The following is a 22,396-nucleotide window of genomic DNA, read 5'->3' as shown; positions in this document are numbered from 1 at the left end:
TTTTAAGCGTCAACCAGTGTGTAGAGAGACAGCAGAAGAACGCAGAAGGTGGTCAAGTGAGAGAAGAGGCCAACGCTGCCAGGTGCACTGCCACTTGTAGCAGGAGGAGCACTAGTAGCCGGAATTCCTTCAGCAGGAGTTCCTTCAGAAGTCGCTCCTTCAGCAGGCACTCCATCCGCAGCAGGCACTCCATCAACAGCAGGCGCTCCATCAGCAACAGTAACTGCGTCTTGTCCTCTAGTACCTGTTGAAAATGTGAAGGTTAACTTTCCTCTTAGAAAAGTGTGTCTGACATTAAGATAAAGCAGTGAACATATTCTTTTGTCAAATGTGATATAAAAAAATGTTTTAAATATTTCTTAACTGTCTTAAACAACCTGGCATTTAAAGGGTTACAAATACTGATAATTATTCAATATTTTATCAGTTTGATCAGGACTGAAATATTTCACCCAATCAACCCAGAACAAAAATATAAATTTTGGCAATTTGCACACTTGGTAAATGAACAAACTAAAAAACAACGAAGTGTCAGTTTGCACTAATCAAATCAAAGGCAAACATTATTGAAAGTGTTTGCGGATTCAAAAGGCCGAGGCCAAGGCAAGCGTGTGAATTTTGGGCCAATTTTCACCATTCGCCATGAAACAGCTCGCCACACATCGACCCATGGGCGGAACTGAATTATCTTTATCGTCATTTATCATTTTCTTATCTTTGGACGGAGAAGGATTGTCAAAGTCACAGCACACAGGAAGTGTTTCAGGTTCATTTTCACTGCTTTTAACTGACAGATTCTGGCCTTGATCAGGTTTTTGTTTGTGAGGACTTAACTGTAACTGCTTCTACAAAAAGGACTTCACTTTGCTTTAACTGAATTAGTCGCGAACAATAACGAGGTCAATAGCGAACAATAAAGAGTTGGAGAACAAAGCGACAAAAACTTAACTCAAGATGCTCTCTTCCTGAGTCATTTCTTTTCATAGTTGGTTTTTCGGAAGTCATTTTTTTTTGTCCGATTTACTGATTTATTTATTTTTATGACTTTAGAGAGCATGTGAAACAATAAACGCATTCATTCCTTTATTGAGAGCTAGATTTAATGGTAGAGTTCTCAATGGCAATTAAATGGTTAAAATCCTCAAAATGAAGAAATATGAATGTGTAAAGTTTATATAGCAGTTTTTTTGAAATAGGACATTTTTGTCCTTAATTACGGAAGCGCAAAAAAAAACTTGGTTGTTTTTTTCAGATTAATTTTATTTCTTACCTTTGGACGAGAGAAGGATCGTCAAAGTCACAGCACACAGGAAGTATTTGAGGTTCATTTTAACTGCGTCTTCTTCACCTTGTCCTCAGAATTAAAATCTGTCTTTGTCTGTCTTTAGATCTGTCTTTATACTCCGCTCCAACCACAGATTCTGGCCTGTATCAGGTTTTTGTCTGTGAGGACTTAACTGTGCCTGCTTCTAAAAATGACTTCACTTTTGATTTCTGAATTAGTTGCGATGAGACAATAGCGAGGTCAATAACAAAGAATAAAGAGTTGAAGAACAAGGTGGTGCGCTTTAACTGAAGATGCTCTCTTCCTTTATGACGAAACACGTCTTTTTCCTTTCAACTACTTTATCGAATGCCTGTCATCTCATAAACATCATCGTTCATTTGCATATTCTTATCGCTGTGACACACAGTGACATCACCTCTGCGGCTGTGTCTTCCTTCAGCTAACAGGCCATCATCTGCTATCCACTTCCAGAAAACTGCTATAAAAACTTTGCAGATTGATATTTTGTGTACTTAAGTCAAGATGCTCTCTTCCTGAGTCATTTATTTTAATGTTTGGTTTTTCGGAAGTCGATTTTTTCTGATTTACTGATGTATTTATTTTTCTGACTTTAGAGAGCATTTGAAACAATAAACGCATTCATTCCTTTATTGAGAGCTAGATTTAATGGTAGAGTTCTCAATGGGTCAGGCATAAATTAAATGTTATTTACATTTAAAGGAAACTCACTAAACCAGTTGATATGATGTTTTACTGAATTATCATGAGGAAAATCTCTTTATGAAAGACAAACAAGAGTAAAATACAGAACTGAATCATTCACAATCAGACCATTTCCATCAGTTCTGTTCTAATACACAGACAGATATAATAAACATTGAATTATCAAGATTTTAACCCTTTTAAAGCTGGTTTGACAACAAAAATGTTTTCCATAATCAAACTGGCCATTAAAGGGTTAAATCCTCAAAATGAAGAAATATGAATGTGTAAAGTTTATATAGCAGTTTTTTTGAAATAGGACATTTTTGTCCTTAATTACAGAAGTGCAAAAAAAAAACTTGGTTGGCTTTTTTAGAGTAATTTTTTTTCTTACCTTTGGACGAGAGAAGGATCGTCAAAGTCACAGCACACAGGAAGTATTTGAGGTTCATTTTAACTGCGTCTTCTTCACCTTGTCCTCAGAATTAAAATCTGTCTTTGTCTGTCTTTAGATCTGTCTTTATACTCCGCTCCAACCACAGATTCTGGCCTGTATCAGGTTTTTGTCTGTGAGGACTTAACTGTGCCTGCTTCTACAAAAATGACTTCACTTTTGATTTCTGAATTAGTTGCGATGAGACAATAGCGAGGTCAATAACGAAGAATAAAGAGTTGAAGAACAAGGTGGTGCACTTTAACTGAAGATGCTCTCTTCCTTTATGACGAAACACGTCTTTTTCCTTTCAACTACTTTATCGAATGCCTGTCATCTCATAAACATCATCGTTCATTTGCATATTCTTATCGCTGTGACACACGGTGACATCACCTCTGCGGCTGTGTCTTCCTTCAGCTAACAGGCCATCATCTGCTATCCACTTCCACAAAACTGCTATAAAAACTTTACAGATTGATATTTTTGTGTACTTAACTCAAGATGCTCTCTTCCTGAGTCATTTCTTTTCATGGTTGGTTTTTCAGAAGTCTTTTTTTTTTTCTGATTTATTTATTTATTTATTTTTCTGACTTTAGAGAGCATTTGAAACAATAAACACATTCATTCCTTTATTGAAAGCTAGATTTAATGGTAGAGTTCTCAATGGGTCAGGCCAGTCCGACACACCTGGCCGCAAAAATATGCAAATGATTGGGGTCGGGCCTCAGGCTTCCTTTTTTCCACTCATAACACACTTTTCCAGCAGAAGAACGCAGAAGGTGGTCAAAGTGAGAGAAGAGCATGGATGTATTATAACAGAGGTTCTCAACCTTTTGCAAGTTGGGCCTCCCCAAAGCTGGTTCATTGCAGTTGTCGAGTCTCCAAACCGCTGTGTGGATTCATACTGACATCGTGTGATGACCTGAGACCTGCGCTCACTTCACCACTGCTTGTCTTATCGTCAAGTGCAGACTTGTCGCCAAGGGGTACTCACAGAGGTATGGTGCTGACTATGATGAGACTTTTTCACCTGTGATACGATTCAGCTCAATTCGTACTTTGCTGTCCTTCGCCGTTCAGAATAATCTACATGTGCATCAAATGGATGTCGTAACTGCATTGGACACCTGGAAGAGGAAATCTACATGGAGCAACCAGAGGGGTACATCAAACCAGGTCAGGAACACTTAGTGTGCAAACTGAAGAAGTCCATAACCAAGCACATCAGACCTGTGTGTGTTTGTGAGATCTCAACAGGAGTTAGAGATACTAGCTGTTTATGTTAATGATCTGATTTTGATCACACCATGCAACAGAAAGCATGAAGGAACTGAAATTTGCTCTCAAGAACCGCTACAAGATGAAGGACATGGGTGAGCTGTCCTATATCCTGGGCATCTCTGTTGTCCAAGACAGTGCAAAGAAATGTGTGTTTCTTCATCAGAAACATTACATTGAGGCTATTCTTCAGAAATATGGAATGGATAATGCTAATCCCGTTGCAACCCCATCTGCAACGTGAAGTTAAAAAAGGATGATGGTGTTAGTAAGCCTGTGAACCCAAGTACGCTCAGCAAGAAACAAGCAACAGTTGCACTGTCAACCGCAGAAGCCGAGTATGTTGCACTGAGCCAAGCAGCACAGGAATGTATCTAGCTTGGATGACTGCTGAATGATCTTGGGCTGGATGCTATGCCTGTCGTGTTCCTGGAGGACAATCAAGGAGCCAATGTAATCGCAAAGAATCCAGTTGATCATTCAAGGACAAAGCACATAGACATTCACTACCATTACATCCGTGAATGTGTGCAGAATGGGCAAATACAACTACAATATTGCCCAACAAATGACATGAAGGCAGATATCGGAGAACTGACTGTTTTATTACTAATACTAGTACTAAGACTAAGACTAATACTTTGACCCGCTACTTTTGCTTAAACTCTATCATTTACGTAGATCACGTACGTTGTTTCTTTCTTTGCTAGTGTAACAAGTTAGCTTAGCAGCGATGGCTTCCCCCTCTCCCTCTCCTTCTCCTGCTCTCTCCTGTGTTGTGTGCCACATGTTTAGCTACTCCTATGCCTCCTTTAGCGATAAAAGTACTTGGAAAAAGTGTAGCTTACTGGCTAGGGTGGAGGCGAGTCTTAGTGAGGTAGAAACTCGGCTCTGCACCATAGAAGCTAAATCAGTTAGCCAGTCCCCTGTAGTCGGTGCGGACCACATAGCATTAGCTCCCTGAGCAGCTCCCGTGCAGCCGGGAGACAAACAGGACAGCTGGGTGACTCATGTTAAGCCTAAGAGTCCTGTCCACCACCAACCTGTTCACACCTCAAACAAGTTTTCCCCTCTCAGCACCACACACACACACTGACTGAGAAACCAACTCTGGTAATTGGTGACTCCATCCTGAGGAACGTGAAAATAGCGACGCCAGCGACCACAGTCAAGTGTTTTCCCGGGCCCAGAGTGGCGACATAGAGTCTTATCTGAAACTGCTGGCTACAGATAATCGTAAATTCAGTAAAGTTATTATTCATGTCAGCAGTAATGACACCAGATTACGCCAATCGGAGGTCACTAAAGTTAATGTTAAATCTGTGTGTAGGTACGCACAATCTATGTCTGACAGCGAAATCTTCTCTGGTCCTTTGCCCAATGTAACCAGTGATGACATGTATAGCCGCATGTCCTCATTCAATCGCTGGCTGTCAAGGTGGTGTCCAGAAAACAACATTGGGTTTTTAGATAACTGGCAAACTGTCTGGGGGAAACCTGGTCTCATGAGGAGAGACAGCGTCCATCCCACTTTGGATGGAGCAGCTCTCTTATCTAGCAGCTTAAGACATTTTATTAGAAACCCATGACAATCCAGAGTTGAGACGAGGACACAGAGTTGCAGTCTTTCATGCTTCTCGAGCAGTCACCAATTAAAAACCCCATAGAGACTGTGTCTTTCACTCGACCTACTAAAGTTAAAACTAAATTAAATAAATCAATAACAACCAGAAGAGGAGACATTCTTTTTTTTTAATCTGTCCTGTCCAGTACCCAGGACATGTAATATGGTTGACTGCATGCCTTGTGGTGTCGGACAGATTTGTAATATGCAGGACGAGTCTGTGATACTCGGAACTGCAGTATTTTTATTTATTTGTTTTACGATTATGTGTTGTGGGCAGCCAGACCGGACAGGGGGACAGGGAGTGGACTGACAAGGGGAGGGGGAGTGAGCGGGGAGGAGGAAGGGAGGGAGGGTGAGAGAGAGAGAGAGAGAGTGGGAGAAAAAAATAAGAGAGAAAGAGAGCGAGAGGGAGAGAGAGCAAGGTGGACAACAGTATAATGCATGGGTTAGTACCATTGAATAAAAATTATATAAAGTAGACAGAACATACCTGATAAGACAGAACATAGACAACTTTAGGATGACATTGTGTTAGTAACAGGTTAATAACATTAAACAGTTGAAATTATTTAGCGCATACAGAACATACTTTCAGGTACAGTTTCTATAGTAATTGTTGACGACCACATCAAGAGAGTATGTCCGGGCTTACAACAGTTATATCAGTTAAGTTTAATTTATCTTAGTGTGTTAGGGTGTGTGCGTGTGTGATCGCGCATATCAGTGTATATGTACAGGGGTTGTCATTAGGTGTGATTGGAATCTGGTTGGGGGACTGTGCCAATGTATGGCCAGTCCCCAGCCACGGGCCGAAAATCATCCAGGCGCCTTGGGCGCCCAGTAGCCGTACAGGGCAGGAGAGGCCCACAGCCACCACCCCCAGGGGGCCAGTCGGAGGAGTGCGGGGGGGAAGACCCCCCCAGGGCGGACGCGAGGGAGCCGGCGGCGACAAGACCACGGACAGAGGCCGAGCCACCCCACATCCAGGCAGGTCACAGAGGCCCAGGGTCCCCGCCAGCAGAGCCCCCCCCAGACTGCCCACCAGGGATGCACGGCCAGATACCCATCACAGTCACCCCCACCGCTCCCCAGAAGCCGACCGCACGCCCCCCAGCCCAGGGAGGGACAGGCAGAGGCCCATGTAGGGCCACCAGCCAAGGGGGCCCCGAGAGACGGAAGAGAGGCAGACCCCTGAGCCGGTCCAGGGCAGATTCCCCAGGTAGAGGCGGGGCCACGCGCCCAACCCTGCGGTGCCCCGGCGAGGGGTCCCCCAACATCCAGGAGTGTCTGTGCCCGCCGCCGACCCCTGCCGGGTAAGCAAACTGCCGCCCACCACAGCACCTTCGGGGAGGTGCGTCATGATGGGCCACAGCCATGCCTCCCGGACACCCCCCAGACCGAGCACAGGTGACCCGATCCCCCAAGTCCAGCGACGCCTCCCAGCCACCACCCAAACCGCCAGTCCCAACACGGCCGGGGGGTGAGCAGGAATCGGGGGTTAGCCAAAAATTTTGATTTTACTCCCATCCTCATAGATAACCTTGTTGATAGAACAGCAGCCTCACTGCGTACTACATTAGATTGTGTTGCCCCTCTGAAAAAGAAAGTGGTGAATCAGATGAGACGAGCACCATGGTTTAACTACAATACTCGTGTTCTTAAACAGACATTACGTAGATTAGAAAGAAAATGGCGTTCCAATAACCTAGAGGAATTTTATATAGTCTGGAAAGATGGTTTTGTAGCTTACAAAAAAGCCCTACACAAAGCTAAAGTTGCCTATTATTCTTCTTTAATTGAAGAAAATAAGAATAATCATAGATTTCTTTTCAGCACTGTAGCCAGGCTGACACAGAGCCACAGCTCCACTGAACCATCTATTCCTTTAACACTGAGCAGTGATGACTTTATCAACGTCTTTGTGAATAAAATAACATCAATTAGAGAAAAAATGGATCATCTCCTCCCTCATATTGGGACTGACTCATCTTCTAGCACAAGAGCTTTAGAAGCACCAGGTGCACAGTTAGACAGTTTCTCCCCTATAGATCTCCCTGAGTTAACATCATTAGTTTCATCATCCTAATTACCGACCTATATCTTATCTTCCCTTTGTTTCTAAAATCTTAGAAAAGGCAATTGTGAATATGTGCGCATTAATGGCCTGTTTGAAGATTTTCAGTCAGGTTTTAGATTAAACCATAGCACAGAAACAGCACTAGTTTAAGTTAGTAATGATCTTCTCTTGGCTTCAGATAATGGTCTAGTCTCTTTACTTGTCCTGTTAGATCTTAGTACTGCATTTGACACCATTGATCATAATATTCTACTGCAGAGATTGGAGCAGACTCTTGGGATCACAGGTGCTGCCCTCTGCTGGTTTAAATCATACTTATCTGATAGATTCCAGTTTGTCAAGTTAATTGTGGAAATCCACAAGGCTCAGTGCTTGGGCCTATACTTTTTACCTTATATGTGCTTCCTCTAGGGAACATTATTAGAAAGCACAACATACACTTTTATTGTTATGCAGATGACACACAGCTATATTTATCAATGAGGCCGGATGAAATAAATCAGGTTGTTCAACTCCAGGAATGTCTCAGAGACATTAAGTCCTGGATGATCGGTAACTTTCTACTTTTAAACATTTATACTCGGCCCTAAACACCTCAGAGAAAAACTTTCTGATCACATTGTCACTTTAGATGACATCACCCTGGCTTCCAGTTCCACTGTGAGGAACCTTGGAGTTACTTTTGACCAGGAAATGTCATTTGATTCACACATAAAACTCATTTCCAGAACAGCCTTCTTCCACCTGCGGAACATTATGAAAATTAGAAACATTCTGTCTTTACAGGATGCTGAAAAAGTAGTTCATGCTTATGTTACATCTAGATTAGATCACTGTAACTCCTTATTATCAGGATGTTCCAACAAGTCTGTTAGAACCCTTCAGTTCATTCAAAATGCTGCAGCACGAATTCTGACAGGAACTAGAAAGAGAGACCACATAACGCCAGTGTTAGCTTCTCTACACTGGCTCCCCATACAGTTTAGAAGTCAATTTAAAATCCTCCTCCTCACGTACAAAGCACTTAATGGTCAGGCCCCTTCATACCTGAAAGACCTAGTCTTACCTTATCACCCTAACAGACCACTTAGGTCACAAAATACAGGTTTACTTGTGGTTCCCAGAGTCTGTAAGAGCAGAATGGGAGGCAGAGCCTTCAGTTACCAGGCTCCTCCTCTCCTGTGGAACCAGCTCCCAATGATAGTTCGGGAGGCGAAGCCTCTCTCTGTATTTAAAGTTAGACTGAAAACTTTCCTTTTTGATAAAGCTTATAGTTAGAACTGGTTCAGGGAAACCTGGACCATCTCTTAGTTATGCTGCTATAGACCTAGACTGCTGGGGGATTTTCCTGTGGTGCACGCACATTCACTCTCTCACACTCAGGGTATGAATCTGACTTTTTATATGTCATTAACCTTGTCTCTTTCTCTCCCTAGTTTGTGTCTTTCCTTCCTTCCCTCTCTCTCTCTCTGTATTCTCATCGTGCAGGTTGCAGGATCAAGATCCAGTTTCGAGGCTACCCTTATCATCACCATTATTATTATTTTGTAATTAAAAAGTCGATATCATTGACTGTATAAACTTGTAACTTGATACAGTTGTTGTGTATCTGCTCCTGGTCTCTCCCTCTCTCTATTGTCTCTACCTCATCTCCCTCTTGTCCTTTCTGTTCCCCACCTCTCCGCTGTCCCCCATTTTCCTTTCACCCCAACCGGTCGAGGCAGGTGACCGCACATCTCTGAGCCTGGTTCTGTCAGAGATTTCTTCTTCTGTTAAGAGGGAGTTTTTTTCTGTTGTGTTTCTCTGCTCTCCTTGATGTTGTCTATGTACAGTGCCTTGAGATAATGTATGTTATGATTTGGTGGTATACAAATAAAATTGAATTGAATATCTTGACCAAGCCACTAAAAAGGCAGAAGTTTGAGTATCGCAGGAGTGAGATTGGGCTTTGCACTGTTTAATTTAGTTTGATAGGCCCACTGTTGAACATGTTAAGAAAGGTGTAAGCAAGGTAAAAAGGAGCAAAGATAGATCTTGCAAGTTTAAGTAGCAAGATCTGTTGTTTTTGACATTATTTATCTAGCTGATAAATATTTTTTTTTGCTTGTAAGTAATGTTGGCCTAATTTGGTGTAAAGAAGCCTTAATGCCATTGTAAAGTTAAGTGGTTGTGTTGTAATAATGTAGTTCTCACAATGGGTATATGTTCTGTGTTACACTGCCATCTAGTGGTACAGCTGTCTTTTCGGCAAACTCATCACCTTCAGCTTGCTTATTTTTTGTGCCGTGTGGGTAGCCTTTGTTCCCGCCTACATCAGCTCTCCAGGAAAGTACTCCACGGTCACAGAAGTGTTTGCTATCTTAACCTCTAGTTATGGACTGCTGGGCTGCATCTTTGCACTAAAGTGCTACATAATCCTGAGGCCAGAGAAAAACTCCAGGAAACACTTATTGTCCAGAGTTGCCACAGACAAGTTTTAGAAGAAAATGTTCATTTATTAATGTCTTTATTAATTTTTAAAAAACAACTGAAATAAGTTGGAAAGTTGAAAGTTGATCATTATTTCATTATTTACCCAACATGCTGGTGTCAAAACTAGTATTTGTCATAATTAAAGAACAACATAAACTTAATAAACTGATGTCAAAACAAAATAAAGTAGAAGAAAGACAAAGATGAATCATTTTCTTGTATCAAACATATTAAGTATGAAATATTGGCACTTCTTTGACATGATCACTGGAAATGTGAAGAACATCCTGTGCTATTTTGCAACAGTGTTCATGCTGATTTGACCTGTGAGAGAACGCTGAGGCCCAGTGTCTCTGAGGTATTCTCAGTGGAAATACCTGCTGTCATTACTTAAATCCTTATACTCCAGACAACTTCACATATAAGCAACATGCCTGGCTGTTTCCTACAATAACAAACTCAAATGTCAAACATCTCTGCATCTGTCCACAGCTGCCCTCAGGCCAACATCGATTATCCACCACCATTTCATCTGTTGTTCCTTCAGAGGCAAAGAAATCATTTGAAAGATGAAGCAATGTTGGTTTCCTGACATCTGTCAGATTGAAAACAGTGTATTGGAGTATTTACATGTATTATATGACAGTGAGTTGATCGTAACCTGGCTCTGTTTAATTTCAAATTTAGTAAAAGAACAAAAGACAAACAAAAGAGGGAAACTTAAATAAGGTTCTGACCTTGACTTAGTGGGAGTTATTTACACAGTCTTGTCATCGCTATTATTGTTTTTTATGACCAGATGTTTTAGTTTTCCATTTGGAACACGAGAGGGTTTACCCCACTACAACAGATGTTAAAGAAGTACAACTATGAAGTACTATGTGCTGGAGGGATGAGATAGCAGTGACTGTGCTGTAGTGACATGGATAAAGTAAGGACATAGCCACAGAGGACCGGAGACACCGGCGCACCGGAGACTCTGGGGCGCACCGGCCACACTGGCTCACCGGGGAACACCGGGGCGCACCGCATCATTAGAAGCACAACATGATGATATGTAAAATACACTCTGATCCTCTCAGCTGAAGAACAAGAATGTGATCTGAGTAAATGATTGAACATCATGAATGATTACAGCATTTGAGCATAAATGTTATCTTGCTGTAACCATACATTTACTTTTAATGGTTTTCTGATGTCTCTGTAGGTGTGCATTAACAAAGTGAGCATTAAGTATCAGTAGATATCGGTCCCATTCTACAATGAATGCACTTTTCTTTTCTTCTCCACCCTTTGTTCTTGTTGCTCTTTTTACTTTATTACACTGTGAAATCTTTTTAACATTGTCAACATAATATGTGAAATCCATTAACTACAACTCCAGCAGCACACTTTCAATGAGCAGTGTCACAGGTGATTCCTCCAGAGTTCAACTGAAACAGAAATAAAGGAGAAATGGATATGCATTAGTCTGTGTGTGTGTGTCCATCAATAATTGTGGATGTTAAGGCTGACAATGTTGTTGCCATGGTTACTATGAGTCTGTTTTTATATGTTTCATTTGGATTTGATCCACTATCTCAAATGATGTGAAGAGAAAAACTATAGAATTATAATCAGCTGCACTTTATTTAGTTAGTTTAGTTAGTTTGGAGATCAAATGTAAGAGTATGATTGCATTTAAAGCTGAATTAACACAACCTACAGTGTTTCTGCTGTTTCTGTAGATGTTGTATTTATTTCTGTAGTTGGCACAGCGCCCCCTGCAGTCACTTCTGACATCTCAGTTAATCAATCATCACAAGCTCAAATGAAGAGCATTTAAATACTGAACAACCACAGTGTGTCACTGATTACACAGTGAATCAGGAAAGATGCTCATTAAAATATTTACACAAAATCCAGAGTTGACACACACACACGCACATTAGGGTCACCAAAGGGTACAGCGTGGCGAGGCGAGTCATTTTGTGAGTGGAGGAGAACTAAGGTCAACAGAGGTCAGCACACATTTCTATTGAGAGCACAGACAAAAGGTGGAGCATGAGTAAAAAGAAGGAGGAATCAGTTCTAAAATCTAAGTACTTGCGTCCAATTTCTATGTCACCAAAGATTCAACGATATGCCACTCACTCATATGCCCTTTTCCAAGTGAGACTGAGTCAATTCATGTGTTCATAAATGTAAAGTGAATGTATCTAATGTCAGACGTTCACACAGAGTGGTTATAATGAAGTTGTTGTTATAATGAAACATTAATTGTCATCATTAAAGATTGAGTTAGTATGTTTGTAGAGGAAGATGAAGCGGTGGAACATGAATGAATGGATGAATCTTTGTAAACGTCTATTCTCAGTTACAAAGTGTCTTCTGTATGTGAGTGATGTTTTAACCAAGTCTGCCATCTGGTGTTGACATGCTTCTACTGCAGTTTCCTTCCTTTGATTCTCTCTCATTCAAACAGCTGCACGTGTTTGTATTGAACAGGAAGTGATTGATGTGTAAATGAGCAGATTACAGATACATGGATGAACTGCAGTGATGCACTGAACTAAAGTAATTACACCTCAGTAAACACTGTATAGTTACATATACATGTTACAAATGTTGTAAATGTTAAACTCTGAGTTTATTATGCTATGATTTATTGTTTAGTGGTTTACAACAAACATGTTTTATTTATATAACAATTGTAAAATAATCTGAATTTACAAAAACACCTCCATGACAGACACCAAATATGTCTTTTGTTTGTTTTTATTTCATTGTGTGTTTATGACACTAATGGAACTATAATAAGCTTTATTTATATAGCACTCTTCTTAACAGATGTTACAAAGTGTTTTACGTGGTAAGATATGGAAACAAAGAAGCCCAACAATTCTGAGTGTTGGGCTTCAGAAGTGTTTCACCAAACTAGGATAAGGGATTAAGTATGGCTTCTTCGCTTATCCTGTTATATTTATCCTGGCTGAATTTAGCCTCAAGTCAGGTGCACGAAAGCAACGGTGCATACGTTACCATGGCAATTCATTCTTTGTGTATGCTGTTAATCTGTCCAGTCAAATATTAATCTGTCAGCTGTTAATCTGATCACTCAGCTGTTCATCTAATCAGTCTGCTGTTCATCTGATCTGTCAGCTGTTAATCTGATCAGTCTGCTGTTACAGTTTTTCTCAGTCGCTCTGGTGCATTTCTCAAAACAATTAGTGCATAACCTGCAAAAGCATGTCACTTGTTTAAAATGGATAGTATTCATGTCAATGAAACTGCCAGTGTCCTCAAAATGAGAAGTCTTGACACCATCGTTTTGAACATGAGAGTCAAATGGCTGTGTCAGGTTTTCATTATGACAGTTTATTATCTCAGTGTTTTTTAATGCAAAAAAAAGGTCAGAACTCGGCGACACTACCTGAAAATGCTCAAGACAGCACTATACACTACTTGTACAGCCATTTCAAAACTACAGTAAAGTTACACATTACTGTAGTTAGGGGAGTAAGTGAGACACTGAATATTTACGTTTTACATTTTTACTGTATACGCTCTTTGCAATTCTCCAGCATTGTGCAAAAGACCCTTTTGGCAGAGCTGTACACAAATGTGAACAATATAACAGTACATATTATAACTGAAAATAGGTAAATCATTCTGGCACATCCAGACGTTCCTGTCTGTCTGGCCACATATTTTCATCTACATCATAACGGATATCGTCCCTTGCAATGCAGCGAGGAAAGTATCTCCTGGAGTGGCGAATCCACCCTCTGCATGACTCTGCTGTGATGTCGTCACATGCTGCTTCCATGGCTGCTAACAGGGCCATTTGCGCATGTGGACGCCGGTCATAAACCTTCCACCTCCAGGAAGAGAAAAACTCCTCTATCTGAATAAGCATCCTGTCATGTGCTGCAAACAAATGTCTGACCAGATGTGAGTGGTGAAAACGGACATTATCCCACACAACAACATACTTGTTGAGTTAGCCTCCACTCCTCTCATTCTCAGGGACTATGTCCCTGTAAAGAGTGTCTAAAAAGGTCAGCAGATGTTGTGGTACCATTTCTACACACAAGTGAGGGTTCATGGGATTGTCATGGGTTACACCTCCTTGTGAGTGAAAGCTGAAGTTCACCTGAGAGCAATTGTTCAATTTAGGAAAAATTTCCAGGAAAAAATTATAAAGAAAGGTCTAAAATTTGCTTGACAGAATTTGATAACTAGTTCAACAATTTTGTATGTAATGACTCAAGCAATGAAATCCGACATGGCTGTCTGCAGTACAGGGGCCCCACAGGGAACGGTTCTGGCTCCGTTCCTCTTCACCCCTTCACACTGCAGACTTCTCCTACTGCTCCCCCTCCTGTCACCTGCAAAAGTTCTCTGATGACTCTGCAATTGTCGGCCTCATCACAGATGATGATGTGGTCTGCGGTAGTAGCATCACAGCTGCGGACAGGAAGAGGCTGCACAGACTGATAAAAAAAAAACAGCTCTGTCCCAGTGGAGGTGGTGGGAGAGAGAAGAATGGCTACCAAGCTCTTCATCATCTCTGATGGACAATCTCTCCCACCCCCTGCAGGACACCATCACAGCACTGGGCAGCTCCTTCAGTAACAGACTGAAACATCCTAAATGTCTGAAGGAGTGTTATCGCAGGTCGTTCCTTCCTGCAGCTGTTAGACTGTACAACAAGCACTGCTCGCAGTAGACCACACATTACCAGGCTCCTCATTCCTCTCTTCCATGTGCAATATACTGTAAATTACATTTGCAATATACTGTAAATTTTTCACAAGTGCAATATACCTATAGATATTTATACTGTAAATTTCAAGTACATACTGTGTTTTACTCTGCTGACTATAATGTACATTTAACGTTCTATCTTTAACTACGTTTTATAGCCTAATATCTTAGTATATTGTAATTTTCTTTTTTGGTTGCATATTTATTACTTATTATCTATATCTTTACTGTCTTGCTGCTGTAACAATGCACATTTCCCCACTGTGGGACAAATAAAGTACTATCTTATCTTATCTTATCTTATCTTAAATGAAGACTATTAGTTTTATTGGAAACAACTATTTAGCATCCATAAGTATAGTTAATTTTGACTGACATGACATAAGCAAATGATAATGTTGAAAACAGCAGATAATTGTATGAAAGCAACTGATACATGTCCAAAAGCTTTGGCAATTTGTTCAGAGGAAGGAGAAATTGCTACTATGATGTGCACAAATTAGTGCTGGTTTCACAGGTGACTCCAATTCAGCAATCAAGCTTTGGCCTTAAAAAGTTGTAGAAAAGCTGGAATGGTCTTTTTCTGTTTCAGGACAAGTACCTGCATGAGATGATTGATTCATTTTCACAGCACAGAGCCGTGAACTCACCACAGATATTTTTACTTTTTCTTATACTCAGTGTAACATTTAAATAGTCTGTGATCAAATCAATGCATTAAACTTTATCTTTCATTCAGCTGCTTTTATTGCAGGTAACGTCTCTTCAGTATAGCACCTCCTACTGGATATAAACTGCTGTAACACAAATGCCACTCGAAAAGAATATTAATCTGTAATTTAACAAATAATCAATTCTCTTACAGTCGCAGTAGAAAAACTCGATCAAATGTGATTGATCACATGACTGAACACAGATCCACATCAAACGTTCTCAACAACAGACACAAGGGACATTTGACACTGTTTTTTATAATGAATTTTTTCTAATTTTTTTTTTTATATCATTTTTTATAATGAATGAAGAACTGTTTTTGTAATTAAACTGTGAGGTGAGGTAACAATTAAAATCACAGATATGATGTCAGTGGTCGGAGAGGAGTTCATTTGCAACAATTAATAGCAATGCTTTTGTTTTATTTGTAGGAAACCTTTGCTTTTTTACATGAAATCCAGTTTACAGTACAGAACAGAACAGAATAGAAAAGAACAGGACAGAATAGAACAGGACAGATCAGTAGAGAACAGAACAGAACAGAACAGGACAGATCAGTAGAGAACAGAACAGAACAGGACAGATCAGTAGAGAACAGAACAGAACAGGACAGATCAGTAGAGAACAGAACAGAACCAGGTTCAGTTACACCTGGTTTGACCAAGCCCCGCCTTCTCATCCTGGATTGACGTTTGTACAACAGACTAAATCAAGATGAACTTAGTAGTATAGGTTCAGACTTGCATTTCTTCTACTTCTACTTTTGTTCAACAATTGAATTTTATTTGTATAGTGCCAAATCACAACATACATTCCTCAACTCAGGTCTCTGTGCAGCATCTGCCTCGACCAGTTGAAAGGAAGAATGGGGACAGAGGAGAGGTGGGGGAGAGAAAGGACAAGAGGGAGATGAGGTAGAGACTGAAGAAAGAGACCATGAGCAGATAAACAACAATTATATCAAGTTCTAAGTTTATACAGAACAGTTCTGTCATTTATACTAATACCAACTTTAATTATAGCATCATCATCATCATCATCATCATAATAATAATAATAATGATAAGAATAAGAACAAGAACAAGAATAAGAATAGCATCAAAACTGGAACTGGATCCTGCAACCTGCAAGATGGGGGGAGAGAGACAGAGAGACACACACATACACAAAAAGAAAGAGAGAGACAGAGAGAGAGACACACAAACAGAAAGAGAGAGACGGAGGGAGAGAGAGACAGAGAGAGAGCGAGCGGGAGAGAGAGACAGAGAGAGAGAGCGAGAGACCCATGGCCTCTGATTTAAAGGACATGTATGTTACATGTAAGAAATGATTCATGGGGTTAGTTAGTATAGCTCAAAATCAAGAGCTTTTTCTGTATAAAAAAAGTTTGTTATGTGTATACTTTATAATGAGTTCATATCTTAATTAAATAAGTTGTTCTAAATGAAAATAAATAAAATAGTTTTAACTCAATAAAACATGGATTTTCAACAAATATTTCTGCCTTAACTTAACATAGAGGTGTATTGAGTTAGTACAACTTTAGAATCTAATCTGTGTCCAAGTTTGTTAAAAAGCTGAGTACAAGGCTGACCTGCCCGGACATGTTTGGCACGAACAGACCATGCCTGTTGGAAGCATAAAGTTCAAAGACACGACTGAGTTGGTTTGCAAACTTTACGACTTGGTGAGTACAATTTTGACTTGTTTTATTTACAACAGCTAATAACTGCATCAGCAGGCAGTTCAAGAAATCGTTTTACACAACACAAGATGCTTTTTCTCGGTCAGCAGTGGTAATGTGTAAGCTAGCAGTAATGCTAATAATTCAGTCTGACATTACTGTTTGTTAAGTTTTGTTTTATGGTGACAGGTTTTAATTGGCACTAGTTTTCAGTAGTTTAACTTTGTTTTTTTAAAAAATATTTAAAATTTGTTGTAGTGTTGAAGCAGCAACGTGGCTTGGCCGAGTGAGCCACAGCAGTGGACATACCATTATTAAAGGTGACATAGAATGCTTGTATCACACTTATATGTTAGTTATGGAGGTCTACTTACATATATTAACTTGTTTTCATGGTCACATATATGTTAGTTATGGAGGTCTACTTACATATATTAACTTGTTTTCATGGTCACATATATGTTAGTTATGGAGGTCTACTTACATATATTAACTTGTTTTCATGGTCACATATATGTAGTTATGGAGGTTACATATATTAACTTACATGGTCACATATATATTAGTTATGGAGGTCTACTTACATATATTAACTTGTTTTCATGGTCACATATATGTTAGTTATGGAGGTCTACTTACATATATTAACTTGTTTTCATGGTCACATATATATTAGTTATGGAGGTCTACTTACATATACTTACTTACATATATTAACTGGTTTTCATGGTCACATATATATTAGTTATGGAGGTCTACTTACATATATTAACTTGTTTTCATGGTCACATATATGTTAGTTATGGAGGTCTACTTACATATATGAACTTGTTTTCATGATTAAAAACCTCCTAATCGCTGCAAACGAGCCGATCAAAATATCTCCTCACTGACGCTCTGTTTCAGACCAAAACCACACCCCTAGAATGTGGACTGTGTTGTGATTGGCCAGCCAACGAGAGCTTTCCAACTGTCCTGTGATTGGCCAGGTACCTGGAAGTGACGTAATAGATAGGCCAGCTCTCAGATACACAGCTCCCCCTCTGTCCCAGTGGATGCTCTGCATCTCAGCAGCTACAACGAGAGTAGTTCTTCTTCTGCGGTTGAATGTATGCAACCGGATGTGCCCGGACTAGTGCCCGCATCAGGAGGCGCTACGGCGGTGAGAGGAGTGGTGAGGATTTCTGATGACGACATCAAATTAAGGATCCGCTTCGCAGAGCCCAGGAAAACAATACAACACTATTTTTTCAGCGGTGGCTGAACTGTTTGTTCTGAAACTTTAGGGTTTCATAAACGAGGTAATGACGCAGATACACACACAAACGCAGCGTTAATTGGAGCTTCCGGTCTATGTGGGCTTTAAGCTAGTTGTTATAGCAGCACAAGTGTGCAATTGCCCACTGCCCATTTCTTTGCAGTAGTTTGCGTGCATTTTCTCTTGTTTTTCATCTTGAATAGTCAAAAATAGTTAAATAATGTAATAACTGTGGGAACTGAGAGCAGTATATACATGTCCACTAGGGGGGCAATGAGTCGAGTAGTTACCGGTTGGGCATGTTACAGAAGTGAAGAAGATATAAGCTCTGTGTACTTTGAGAGAGCCTGATGTGATCGTGACCACACTGTGTTCGTCCGTAAGAAAATAAACCTTCCCTCATGTTCTGCAAGAAGTCTCCCGTGAGTTACTACAAATAAAATTTACTGTACTTAAGTTGCACAAGTTGTAGGCACCACAGCCTTCTGAATGACCTAAATTCAAGTAATTTAAACATAACCACTAGCTGTTTTTTTTTTAAGTTTTTGATATTTGTAGATTTGCCTTTATTACATCATGTTTCAATGGGAAACCTTAAGAGGATGAAAAATGTATTTTATATTAAATGTATTTGCCATAGAAATAAAAGATTCAAATAGTTAGTCAAAATAAATGAAGATATGTGGATGCTCAGATTTGCAGGTGTCAAAAAGAAGAAATACAATGCATGCGATGTGCAATGTGAAAGCTAATGATTAGAGATATACCTAATAACCAGTGCAATTCCTTATTCCATGCTAGTTAATATTGCAAAGTTGATGAAAAGTCTCTACAATATCACTGGTAATTATCAATGTCAATATTCCCCTCCGATACATTATGTTAAGCAGAATGTATTCTGTAAGTCAAACTAAAATGATGTCTTTTCTCTTACAGATACCTCGATGTCTCATCAAGATTCAGCACTTACAGAACATCCTCCTACAGGTGTGAATAAATGATTTAAAGTTACTTCCAAATAGGTGTTGTAAGATTGTTTGTCTTCTAGATGTTTACAAGTCTAATTCATAAAAGGGAATACAATTTCAGATCATTGTTTATGGCTTTGCCCAAGTAAAAAATATAACTTAAAACTAAATTACAGGTGAGATGGTATACTTTAGGCCTCATAAACTTCATTTTTATGCACGTATCAAAAACACATCTTCCTGTTCAACATTCTTTTTTCTTATTCACAGGACAATTGTGTGGAGGCAAGGAGGGAGGTTGCCATCCATGGCTTAATGGTGTACCTTAGGGAAAAGGAGGACGACCTCTTCAAAGAGACACCACTATACTTTGTGTTCACAGAGACAGAGTGTGTGACAGAGCAGTGCAGCTACTCTCCCCTAGTGGACCCACCGTGGTGCAATCTATGGACATAAATGTGAATGTTTTTAGTAGATAACTGTGGTGCTGTGTAAAGTGTTCTACAATTAAACAAAAAACAGCGGGGACATGATTACATAAAAACTGTGTGTCTATGTGTAATTTTCCCACTACAAACCCTTAAAGCATTTATATTGATTCTGACCAACCAGGATGGTGATGGGGATTGTCACAACACGAGGGGGTATACCTGCAGCCTGTGCAAAGATCGTCCTGGAGGGAACAGTGGTCCTAACGGATGTGGAGGTTCCCAGAGCCTGTGCCTTGCTAATGGGGCTGATAAGTTTCCTGATTTATTTTATGAATGCTACATTTTTGTTTACTATTAAAATGTATATACACTCCTGTTACTGTAAGCAAGATGCTGACTGGTGTTTAAATAAACAGTTAGACCACAAAACTGGAATTTCAATGTGTGATTTATTCTGACTTAGATAAGTAAGTTATTGTACTAACAAAAATTAAGGTAACAATTTGCATGGACATTTCTGAGTAGAATGAAAGAAAAAGAAATAAGTTAGAATAACTAAAAGGAGTAATTTTATGACAATTAAAATTAAGTTGGTTCAAGTTAAATAAGCTTGTAGAGGAAGAGGCAAATCATGTTGCTTGTACTAAAGTAGTACTAGTTGGCCTAACTAGAGAAGTTTTGTGGCATGTACTCAATACTAGCTAAGTTGAAATAACTCAAAAATATCCATGCAAATTGTTACATCAATTTTTTACGTTGAGCCAGCACACAAACTCAAATACCCTTCATCTCTACATATGTGATTAAAAAGATAAAAGTATGTTTTGGCTTCATTGGCGCTTGGAACATATTTAGATAAATACAAGTTGTTTTTTTCTCATGGTGGTGAAGTTTTTCTCTATGTAACAGTCATTTCACATTTTTAAATACAATGAAAGCCAATCGTGACTTTCTGTCATAAAACTAAATCATGAGAAGGAAATGAACAATTCTGCTGTACAAGTGACATCATCTGTGTTTACTGTGGCACACACACACACACATATAAAGCTGAACCTTTATATTTGCTTTCAAAAACAATGAATTGTGTTTCAATAGACTGGTTTTCTTTGAGTAGTAGTTTGATGAAGAACCCTACTACTATCTGAAAGACAATGGAGGAGTGTTAAGAAATTATGTGCGTGAATGAGTTGTTAAAATCCCTGCTCCAGCCAGCAGGGGGAGTATGAGCTGTAACACTCACACACTTGCAAGTCCCCACTTTGCTCAATATTAAAAAAAAATCAGACATGATTTTAAGTTGATTTGAAGCATGACAGACAGGGGACCTGAAAAATGTCCCCTGTTCAACGTGGAGTCCCCTGTTTGTGAGTATGTAACGACACCAAAGTCCCCTGTTCTACTGGTTCACAAGTACACACACACACACACATACATACAAATGCGTGCACAGGCCTCTGTGTGAACAAAGACAATTTTATTGTAATTTTAAATGAAGATATTCAGGAAAAACATAAAGAAATAAATTTTATACACAGTGGATGCATTAACTGAAAATAACACCAACTTCTGGTGTTATTTCATCATTATATCATCATTATATCATTATACATTTAGTTCACTTTCTAATTAGAAAATGTGTGTGTGTGTGTGTGTGTGTGTGACTGGTTTATAAACATGAGAAAAATAAACTTACATGTTAGATGTTGTTTTGATTTTAGTATGAATGACAACATGTACTGAGGTGCAACACACTTGGGAAACACTTAACACTTGTTATTGTGTCATCATCACATCACCTCCTTAAACCTGACAATTAACATATTTCCCAGGAGACCGAGGGTGGAACAAAGTGCCAAGGCTGGGCAAGAAAAGACAAGTGTTTCCAATAAGACTGACGACATGTGAGCCTGAGGCCGTGAAACTGAAGCTCAGCAGCTGTTGTGTTGGAAAATAATTAAATCTGACATTTAATTAGAGGCCTTCCCAACTCTTCCAAAACAATGAATACAATGAACACTACAGCACAATCAATATTCACTCACACTAATAATCACACAATAATTAAATCAATAGTCATAGTCAAAGTGTGACAGTTCAGCTACACCAACGACAATCATATCATTCTCATGTTACCGTGGAAACAGACGTTGAGTCAGCGACTTCAACACAGAAACTTCAACTAAAATAAACTTGTTAAACATCAATGAAATAAAAGACATTTTAGATCTAAACTTTGTGTCAAAAGAATTAAAACAAGTTCTTCAGGAAGTTCTGATCGAACTAATCAATACTGAGGTGGTTCTTTCACATTTTCACTATTATCTCATAGGGTTTTAAGTTCTACACACCTTCATAGTTTTATGTACCTGTCCTGCATGTTTTAGACGTTTTATCTGCTCTAACACAACTAATCAAATGTCCAGCTCATCAACAAGTTCTGCAGAAGCCTGTTAACGACCCTTTCATGTGAATCAGGTTTGCGGGACAGGACACCATCACATTTGAAATGTTTATTTATTTTTTTAATATTATTTTATTATTTATTTTGTGTACAGTGCTTTAAGTCTTTTCATTTCTTAGTCATCATCATCATCATCATCATGTCTTATCATTTTGGAAACTTTTGGTTGTTGTATAATCTTTGCCAAGAGATGGTAGTGTTGTCCATGGTACAGTTGCAACTAAGGTCACAAAGAAAAATCTGTGGTT

Source organism: Solea senegalensis, linkage group LG8, assembly GCF_019176455.1.
Source record: "Solea senegalensis isolate Sse05_10M linkage group LG8, IFAPA_SoseM_1, whole genome shotgun sequence".
Classification (NCBI taxonomy): domain Eukaryota; kingdom Metazoa; phylum Chordata; class Actinopteri; order Pleuronectiformes; family Soleidae; genus Solea; species Solea senegalensis.
This window is presented reverse-complemented; position numbering follows the sequence as displayed.